Source organism: Micropterus dolomieu, linkage group LG10 (genome assembly GCF_021292245.1).
Source record: "Micropterus dolomieu isolate WLL.071019.BEF.003 ecotype Adirondacks linkage group LG10, ASM2129224v1, whole genome shotgun sequence".
Taxonomy (NCBI): domain Eukaryota; kingdom Metazoa; phylum Chordata; class Actinopteri; order Centrarchiformes; family Centrarchidae; genus Micropterus; species Micropterus dolomieu.
In genome coordinates this window covers 4,761,767-4,772,729 of record NC_060159.1, presented here as the reverse complement: position 1 = coordinate 4,772,729, position 10,963 = coordinate 4,761,767, and the positions used below count along the sequence as shown (strand labels likewise).

The 10,963-nt window shown below is 41.9% G+C and overlaps 1 long non-coding RNA gene across 1 annotated transcript in view; it reads right to left on the bottom strand.

Moving 5' to 3' along the window:
* Window positions 1-3,224: 3,224 nt before the first annotated feature.
* The window catches only part of LOC123978097, a 29,500-nt gene continuing 21,761 nt past the window's right edge, over window positions 3,225-10,963 (bottom strand). Inside the window, exon 4 of the long non-coding RNA XR_006826865.1 lies at window positions 3,225-3,475. This is a non-coding gene — a long non-coding RNA (uncharacterized LOC123978097). The remainder of the gene's footprint in view (window positions 3,476-10,963) is intronic.

The window sequence follows — 10,963 nt, the reverse complement described above, 5'->3', positions numbered from 1 at the left end:
ATTATGAATCAAACAGATAAGACAGTTTACCCAAAGACCTGTGAATGTAAAGTTACAGTCCAACCCAGTAATAATGATTGTGGTGATTTGTAGTTGAAAATGAGTCTAGGTTCAAATTGACTCTATTTTACATTTAAAAAGCTTGCTCATTTTGCATTTGAAGACTATCTGCATATGTTCAAAGACTCACTTTGAAACTACATTTAGTCCAGACCCAACGTTAATAATGGTGCAACCAATTTTGGTTGCTGTTTTAGTTACAAACTAATAGCAGTTACTAAGCTTCTAGTGTTGAGTTTATGTTGTAACTTAGGAGAGAAGTAATAGTTGCACATCTGAATAAAAACTCAGTGTGGCTTTGAATATCTTTACTGAAATCTGCTACATACACAAACAGATCGGTTACGGATTCAGATTTATTGTCCTGGATCTGAACATGCTCCTTATGTTCTTAAGAACAAAGGAGGTGTGTTGTCTCAATCCACCTGCACTGCGGACACCAAGAACCAACATGCAGCTGGGGTGAACCGACAGGCACACAGCTCACTCACCTTCTTAGCAGAGGTGAGAGCAAGGCGCAGGGCTGTTTGAGAGATAGCATTTTCAATGAGGACTGCTCCAGTGGCTCATAAGGTGCAGATATTGGAGCCACTAACACAAGCAGCAAGTCCTACTGAAGCGACGAGAGACACGACACCGGTCGCTGTCGTCTCACACCCTGCAGAAAGCATATCATGAGGGGGTGGGTGAAGACTGTCCTGTCACCAAACCCCCCGTGACAGGAGAGATAGCTGCAGCGCGACAGCACCTTCTCCATCAGACCTTGCAGGAAAAAGAAAACGGATTCCATCGAACAGGTAGGAAGATCCGTCTCCCTTTCAATGCATCAGCGCTGAAAGCCCAACCACTTAGCTTTACAGAAAGACGTGGTGGAGACTGCATTGGACTCCGCCCTGTCTGTTGATGGAGGAAACGCATCACCACACTAGAAACACAACCTGGAGTGGATTGTGGATGTGTGGAGGGTGGCCCCCTCGGCTCTCCTCAGGGAGCCATAACACTCAATGCACTCCCATGGCAGTTCCCTCCCCATCCAGTGAGAGACTCATCTATGAAGACTGACATGGATGAAGACACCCTGCCGAGCAGCACCCGGGCTGCCAGACAGTGAGAGACCCCCAGAACCGCAGGTCCTCTTGCACTAGAGTAGAAGGTGGGGTCACCTTGCATCACCTTCCTCTTGAGGTCCAGATGCAGGATGGCAAAACATAGTAGCTGTCGCCTGTGCAGCAAGCCCAGAGGGACGACCTGATGGACTACTGCCCTGAGGCCCAACAGCAGCATCACTTTGCAGCTGTCCCCTGGCGCAGCCTGTGGACCACCAAGCGTCGCGCCTGTCTCAACAGATACTCTCTTGGAGTGTTGCAGTTGAGCACAATCCCCAGATACTCCGCTCACTGCAGCAGCTGGGGGGAGCTCCATAAATGGAATGTTTATGGAAATGCAAAGTTTATGGACCATAAACTTTGGAACCGGCAATAGTGTCCCTGAACGCACCAGGGCCAGTTGCTCCCTTGTGTCTTTGAACGCACCACAGTTGCTGCTCTGTGGTGTCCTTGAATACCCCACGGTCTGTCGATCAGCGGTGTCCTTGAACACACCACAGCTCGCTGCTCCAATGATGGCCCAACGTGCAACAGTGTCACCGTGAGCGTGTCGTCAGTGGAGCTACAGTTGTCGGCTACGTGCACAATAAAATTTCAGTGGGCAAATGTGTGCGTGTGATTGGAGGAGGTAGTAACCATATAACCAAATACACAACCTTCAGTCATGCATTTTACCAACTGAGCTAATCAAACACCATAACAATGTAAGTCAACTTTTATGCCTTAAATTCTCACCATCTAAAGGATAAAAGAAATTTCTCTGATGCAAAACTTGCAGACCCCTGCTGTATATTATTTTTTACATTATATGTATTCAACGTAGTGATGAGTGTCTGTCTGCACTGCCAGAATTCTACAAGAAGAAGAAGAATGTAGTGATGAAACGCACTCTGTAGCGCTGTTGTCAGTTTTGAGCTACTGTAGAAACATGGCGGTGCAACATGGCAACGTCCATAAAAGAGGGACCCTGGGTTATGTAGATAGAAATGTCTCATTCTAAGGTAATAAAAAGATAACAGTTCATGATGTAACGTCTTTATACACCACTGAAAACAAAGTTATGGATCTTATTGCATTTCTGTCACTAGATACTCAAAATTGGTTCACACTGGTCCTTTCACACTGAAAACCAAACCTGTCATGGAAAGTAACTAAGTACATTTATCCAAGTAATGTACTTAAGTACAATTTTGGGGTACTTTTACTTGAGTATTTCCATTTTATACTACTGTGTACCTTGTTAGTTTTTGAGATATGGGCATTTTTATGAGCAGAGTGCAAAGGTGTTTATTTTGTGAAAGTGCTGTATGTTCACTTGATGTAGTCATCATGGCAGTTCCTGTCAAATATGTTAGACATAGGCCTTCTATGTTAACTATGAACTAAACTAAATACTAAAATATCCTAAACTACTGAGTCTTAGTGTTTCACTCACTGTGACATTCCTTTTGTGACCTGTTTAGCTGCTCCTTTGGCGCCACTCATCTGGCCATCATGTGTTTATTCACTCGAAGTGTACAATGTGATAACTCAAATGACAGACTTAGCTTTCTGCTGCAAAAAATGAAGGCTCTAGGTACAACGGTTTTTATTTTAGATCGATTTAAAAAGTATAATTTAAACTAAGGGCTACTGAGGCCATTTCGGGGAAAACCTCTAGTGCCACCGCAAGCTACTTAATGTGATGATGTCATCGTGAGCGGAAAATGTGATGGCGTGAGAGACAAAAACATGAGCTTTCCACTGCAAAAATTAATGAATGCTCTAGATGTTATGTTCATTTTAGATCGATTTAAACATGATCATGCCAACAATAGTCCTCCCGTGACCAGTTCGAGGCCGTCCACGGGAGATCCGTTTGCAGAGGGTTAATTAATTGATTGATTAAATAAATCAGTGGCCTAAACTAGCTGTACATAAATTGATTTAAATATCTCTACCTCAACCAGCTACAACAGTAAAATGCTGCTACTATATTGTTGCAGCAGTCATATGTCATATGTATATATCATAGGATACTTTGTTAGGAATCAGGACAGAATGGACCCAAACGCAACACTCAGTTAAAGATGTTTATTTAGGGGAACAGGGAGGCTGGGTAAGAGAAGAACGTGGTGAGGTGGACGCCGGGGAACGTGGGCATGGAGGACCGAGGAGCTGCTGAGGCGGAGGAGGAGAGGCGAGGGAGCCGTGGAGGACAGGAGACCGGGGAAGGGAGCGGTGTGGTGGCAGGTGGACTGGCGAGGAGCCGGGGGAGCGCTGCGGAGGAAGCCCGAGGGGAGAGGACAGGTGGACGAAGGTGAGTGAACCTGGGAAGGGAAACAGACAGAAAGGGTTAGACACAGGGGAAAACTGGAAAAAAGAGATTTCTACAGGTTTTTTCAGGAGCTTGAGTGACAGAACAGTGGAAGAAACAAAATGAGAAAAAACCAGCACACTCACCATCAGCCGGGCTGCCACCACAACACTTTTGATACTTTTATTATGCTGTATTTTGCTGATAATACTTCTGGACTTTGAATGTAGGACGTTTGCTTGTAATGGAGTATTTTTACATAAATTTATTTGTACTTTTACTTCAATAAATGTCTATATCAACAACCCTTGTTCTCCAACAGAGATTGTCATGAAATATTTCTCCACCATGAAGTACATAAATAACACTGATGGTAGGGGTGATTGTGTTAGCCTTAACTTCAACGTGCCTATGTCTGCAAATGCACATGGAGAATCTAACTGTCTCTGGAGTGCACAACAAAGCGGCCTTCGTCAGAAAATACAGCTACTCGTTAAATTACATCGGAGCAGTCAATCCCAATCTCATTAATCATTGGCACTTGTCGCAACCGATGTACTACCATGCTGACATAGCATTTCGGGAAATATATAGCCCTCCAGAATAAAGGGGATTTTTCTGTACAAGCCTCCTCCGTCTTCCATCTGTCTTCTGGATTTTCATGGAAAATCCTCAGATTGCCTGTTCTTCTCATCCTCGTCCACCCTTCTTTTTAGTTCCACCTTTAACTGCATTTCTCTCTTGCTCTGGGCCATTGAGATCCATTGTTATCCAAATGTATAATAATATTAAATGAATGGATAAATCATGGTATAGGATGTTTCATTTGTAAAAAATGATTTCAAAGCAGCTGCAAAACAATTATGAGCTACTATACAAATCTCTAATTCATTTCTGTAATGTCTGCAGTCATTTAATTTTGTACATGGTTGGTTTTCTGTCTTCATAAAGCAGTGTGCATGCATGGATCCAAGTTGTCAGGTTGCCATACAAACAAAGTTGACTTTTTGGCTGTGGCAGCAAGGCTAACTGGATAAATTGGTAAAGAAATGAGCTGTGTCTCAATTCAGATACTTCCGTTACTACACGAAAATGTAGTACAATGTGTGTCTATCTACTTACTTACATAGTGAGTGAATTTCAACAGGGTAGTCAAATCAAACACCGTTGTCACCCGCCAAAATAAAGGTCAAGATGGCAAACCTTGAGGGTGAGAAGTGTCCAGCGTTCTGCACTCACCTTTTTGACCATTATGAGTACACCATCTGGTTACTCACAGCCATACTTGTCAGTGTGAATGCAGTTGTGCACTCAAAAAAGCAAAAAAGCCTGCTGTGTCACGATCCATCTGTGTCTGTCTGTTTTCCTGTTTTATTTTGAAATTGTCTGTCGGGTATTGCATGCTCGTGTAGGATTTGGTCTGTGGTAGTCAGTTCTCAGTTTATTTTTATTATAGTCTCTTTGGAGATTTGTCTCATGTGTTTGCATGTGCATTAGGGTCCACAACCTGTTTCTGCCTGAACACAGGGTCAGAGTTGTGACAAGTTCAGTACTTAATGCACAGTCATGACAGTGATATCGATCTTCTCATCTAACCCCAGGCAAGAAACTGAATAAGCGTATTTTTCAAAATTTTGAACGATTCATTTAACAGAATATCCAAATGTCTCAACAGTGGTGAAGCCTATTCAAAAAGAAGCGAACGTGCAAACATTAATATTTGCCATCAATGAGAGTTTATGTCTTTTCTTCTTTTTCCAGTCTTCCATCTCATTTTTTTCTCACTTCCTTTTTTTTTCACACTTGCTTCCCTTCTTACTCTCAAAAGCCTTGCCAACCTTCCCCTTACACCTCTGCTGGCGTTCCTCTTCACCTTTCTTACATCTCCATCTTCCACATGGGAAGTTGTTAATTAATTGACTGGGGATTTAAGTGGGGATGAATTTTCTCTCCTCTTTGATGGTGAATAATGCAGAAGCCTTAATGGGGAAGACGGATGAACTTTCTTCAATTCCTATTCCTTCCATCCCATATTCCTATCATCCTTTTCCTCAAACTTTCCTTTCCCCTTCCTTTTTTTCCATTCCTTTCTCCCTATCTCATAAAATAACCCTTCACCCCTTTTCCCTCCTTCGTCATTCTGGTGAAGGTGACTCATTGTGTTGTGGCCAGTGTTGAAACAATCTGTCTTGGTGAAGGTCATTTGATTTTCTTGGGGGGGGGCTGTGGAGGAAGAGAAGGAGTGAGGACCAATTGCAGAGTGGCTAACCCTTGCTGGACTCACAGCTGCATAAATCCATGGCTAAGTCAGGAGGAAGACGCTTATTAAAGAATAGATCGTCTCTCATCTAGAGGGGTTACCTGAAAAAGAGATGATTGGAAAATACATAAAAGGAAGTGCACAGTGTAATGATCTGCTCCACGAAAGCTGTCCAAGGTTTGCATATTTACAAAAATCAAAAACATTTTGCCCACTGGGCTGTGATGTCCACTTCCTAATCATCAAGATTCATGATAGCTCCAAATTAGGATTTATTATCCCTACTATTAATGCCAACTAAATAAGAACAGGAAATCTAGATACAAATTATTTCTTTGTAGATTCATTTCTCTGTACTTTCAGGTTTGACCTCCTGTATTCCACTACTTTAAAAGATCAAAAGGTATCAGACCTTTGTCTCCAGGCCCCTTAACCTAAAATGACCCCTGTATGGGGGATCAGGCTGGCAAAATCAGTTCCATTTCCCAAATGTTGCAAAGGAATAAATATAGTATATAAAATGGTTGTATGCTCTTAGTTGCAGACCAAACTTGATCCCGCCTCTTTTGTGTTCAATCTGAACACACTGGTTTTTCAAAATTTTTTCTAAATTTTTCACTAGCATTTAAAACAGTGAAATTTCATTAGAAATCATTTATCTCCAATAGAATTACTGCAATCAGTAGATTTACTCATGCTGTTGACCTATAACAAACTGTCTTGACAGTCCTGACATTTGGGGGAAGGGAGAGTCAGAACAGTCTAAAATGGAGGAAGCTATCATAGCGTATTGGCTGTGTTGCATCACTCACTTTTGTTTAACCCTAGGTTATTAAGTGCACCATATAAAAGCAATGATTTTCGAACAATTATGAGATAGGAGACAATGGTACAAATGCAAGTTTTGAATAAACAGTGTAAGCAGGGTAAACAGGCTGTGGCTAGGGTGGGTACTGTTTTTTACTATCCTTTGGACTCTGCGCAGGCATGTCACCAATTTCACTAATGCTCAGAATTTTGGAAGAGAAAACTGGAGAGAGGAGTTGGGCATGTAAAGTATACATGTAGCAGAGAAGAAGGGTTGCTACTTGGCCACAGTGAGTGCACAAGAACAATGATAAAGGTTTATGTGTTTGATCCATCCATCCATCCATCCATCGTCAACTGCTTATCCTGCGTACAGGGTCGCGGGGGCTGGAGCCAATCCCAGCTGACATGGGGCGAAAGGCTGTTGACACCCTGGACAGGTTGCCAGTCCATCGCAGGGCTCACATAGACAAACAACCACTCACACTCACATTCGCACCTAAGGACAATTTCGGAGACACTAATTAACCTAGCCTGCATGTCTTTGGATGGTGGGAGGAAGGCGGAGCACCCGGAGAGAACCCACGCGGACACGGGGAGAACATGCAAACTCCACACAAAAAGGCCGGGGCAACCGGGGTTTGAACCCACAACCTTCTTGCTGTGAGGCGTTTATGTGTTTGATAAGAAGCTATATTTTACATCGCTGTTAGCCAGATAGACATGCTAGCTCCTCCACTTGATGCTTATAACAAGTCCATAATATGTCCTTCCCTGTTGGAATTTTCCAATGCACTTGTGAATATTGCATTGCCAAATCCATATTATTATCCGTTATTACTGTTTTTTTTTCTTTTTCTTTTTAAATATTCTTTACTTACTGTCAACTTTACCATTCACTTTTCACAGTTAGCTTTTGTACAGATTGTTAATAGTATTTATTGTTTTGTTTTTGTATATAGTAACCTGTGTATATAGCAGTGGTCACAAATAATGCTGCAGTGTGTTTGAGAATGTGGGAGTCAATCACTGTGATCACTACAGTTGCATATGAATGTGTCAGCATACAGTAGTGCCTGATGTGGGTGTGTGAGAGTGAATATCTGTGGGTGTCCAAATGCATCTGTGCCTGTTTGTATTTCCACATTACTCCAATTCATCATAATGTCAATGCAACTGTGTGTGTGTGTGTGTGTGTGTGTGTGTACTGGAAGGCTGAGCTGGTGTCTGCTCTGGATTAAATCATTAAACTCATCAACAGTGCAGATCCCAATAACACAACTTGTCACACACAAGCAGCAACCTAGGGTTGCCACCCGTCCCTTAAAATACAGAATCGCCCCGTATTTGAGAACTAAATGGCGCTTCCCGTTTTGAAACAACATGGGTTTGTCGGTTTGTCCCGTATTTCCAAGTATCTTTAATGCAGCATCCCATGCAAATCTTCCCACCTCAGTAAAGACTTGCCCATTTCTACCCCTGACTGGGTAATACTCACTGCCATTGTTGGTTTGATTAATACCGTCAGGTTCAGGACAAAACAGAGTCAGATAAGGGCGGGTCACTTGGCAGGGAGTCGAGCTGAAAGCGGATGCAAAAGACGATGAGAGTGGAAGAAATCAAATAGCTACCTTATGAGTGTCAAGCCGAACATCACAATTTGTCGGCCAGTGTTCTGTGTGGTGCACGGTGGCCTGACAGACGTGTGACAGCATGCCGAGGCAGTGTAATGATTTAATAAAACGTACAAATTTTCTGATCGATTACTCTGGATTTCATATGCTGCCTATTTGTTAAGAAATATTGTTACAATGTAAATAAATCACATGCCTACATTATGGTATGATTTGTTTTTCTCCCTCTCCCTCATGAACACCGCTGCACAAATCTGTCCAACACTAGTTTTACTGTAGCTGTTTGAAAGACAAAAAGCTACTCAGTGCTGCATGAGTAGTGTACTTCTGACAAGAAAACATTTATAAAGGAGTAGATCTAACATGCTCCAATACTGCACGCAAGGCTTATTACTTCTGGTCCACTGATGTGCATGATGTTCACGGAAAATCTTTTCAGTTGAATCATATCAAAGCATTTTTTTTAGCCTATTTATAGTTAATAAGTTCTATACATGTTGATTTAATAAGTTAATAAAATACAGTTCACATCTTATTTGTTGTGGTCTCACAGTCACACATTGTTGGCCTATGTTTATTATTGTCATAGCAGTGTATTTAGCTATGACAATATGGCCACTAGTCTGTTGAGTTGTGATAGAGAGACAGAGTTCATCTGTTCACATTGATTTCAATAGCCTATTATAACGTCCATTGGTATCAATCTTAAAACTTTCCTGCAAACATGTTTTAAGTTATAAGATACCACCACTGGCACACCATCGGGCCTGTGGCTGCCGGGCCCCCGCTCCGGCAGGCGTCCCTGTATTGAAGGTGGCAACCCTACCCGGGTCAGGTGCAATGCATACATACGCATAGAATTTATACATGGCTGACAAAGTTGTAAAACTACCTATCAGCGAAGTTAAATGAGAAATAACTTACATTTGTATGACAGAATTTCGAGCTCCTCTCTCTCGTCGTCCATCCGCCATTTTTTTGATCAGCGCAATGCATGATGGTATAAATCCCTTGGGTTAATGACCATTGTTGTACCCTACTTTTAACCGGTCACTTTGGCCATTTAAGTACAAGGCCAAGACAGGAACGGTTCAGTGCACATTAATGAAATGGTTGTTCACGCTGTAAAACGCTGTTACAAACTGATAACACAGTGAAATGAAATATGTGTCTAAAAGCATAGTGACAGTAGAGTACAATCACTCATTTGGAATCGTTAGCTGTATGTGATGTGAAAACAAAGCTACATGTGTAAGTTTCCCAAGGAGGGGGCACGGTCTGACTATGAGGGTTTACTGTTCACAGAATACATAAATTGTGTCTCCCCTATATACAGTAAGTTCTCTGTTGTTAATATAAATATAAAGACCTAGCTGCTAATCTGCAAAATCTAAATCACAGTGAGAACAAACAAACAAACAAAGGTAATTATTCGGTGGCATTTCCACAGTTCCAGTTCTAAAAGCTGTTTTATAAAGTGTATTATGAGCAAGGTATTTGATAAAGTAAAGCTGTTTTTTTCCTTATGTCGACAGGCAAGAGACAAAGGTGTTGTGCGAAAATGAAATATAAAATAAAGTGTATTCATTTATTTATTGTTTATAAGTTATAATAACATGAGTAGAGTAGTGCATTACAGCACAAATGGCCAGAAAGGACTTTTTTATTTTATTTTGGAGAATGCGCACAGTATAATATCACGTATTTGTTAAATATATATATTTAGCCCAGAGGCAGCTCTGCACCAGCTGACGCTGATGTTGGCGCGATTGAATTGTGCGACAGCAATGACGTAATTAACGGAGCCAAAAGAACAATAGAGTAAGTGTCCAAAAGTGTTGTTTTCATTATGCAGGTGAGCTCACTATATAGTCCTCTACATACAACTTACTACATAGGGGGTAGGGAGTAGTGAATGATTTCGGACACAGCCATGGTCACTTCTACTTCCAAAAAAACAAGATGGCAACAACCAATATGCCAAACCCGATGCTTCAATTAGTCCACCAACCAATGAGTGACGTCCCGGTGGCTAGACACCAACTTGATCAATAAAAAAATACACACCCCGCAAAAATAAAAAAAAGTATTATGAGGCTTTTACAGAACACTGGGAAGATGATCTTGTTTGCAGACACCCAGATATCTCAGCAAGCGGTGCAGTGTTGTCAGTGTGTCAGTGTTGTCAGTGTGTCAGTGTTGTCAGTATGTCAGTGTTGTCAGTGTTGTCAGTGTGTCAGTGTTGTCAGTGTGTCAGTGTTGTCAGTATGTCAGTGTTGTCAGTGTGTCAGTGTTGTCAGTATGTCAGTGTTGTCAGTGTGTCAGTGTTGTCAGTATGTCAGTGTTGTCAGTATGTCAGTGTTGTCAGTGTGTCAGTGTTGTCAGTATGTCAGTGTTGTCAGTATGTCAGTGTTGTCAGTGTGTCAGTGTTGTCAGTGTTGTCAGTGTTGTCAGTGTGTCAGTGTTGTCAGTATGTCAGTGTTGTCAGTGTGTCAGTGTTGTCAGTGTGTCAGTGTTGTCAGTATGTCAGTGTTGTCAGTGTGTCAGTGTTGTCAGTGTTGTCAGTGTGTCAGTGTTGTCAGTATGTCAGTGTTGTCAGTGTGTCAGTGTTGTCAGTATGTCAGTGTTGTCAGTGTTGTCAGTGTGTCAGTGTTGTCAGTATGTCAGTGTTGTCAGTGTGTCAGTGTTGTCAGTATGTCAGTGTTGTCAGTGTGTCAGTGTTGTCAGTATGTCAGTGTTGTCAGTGTGTCAGTGTTGTTTGTCAGTGTGTCAGTGTTGTCAGTGTGTCAGTGTTGTCAGT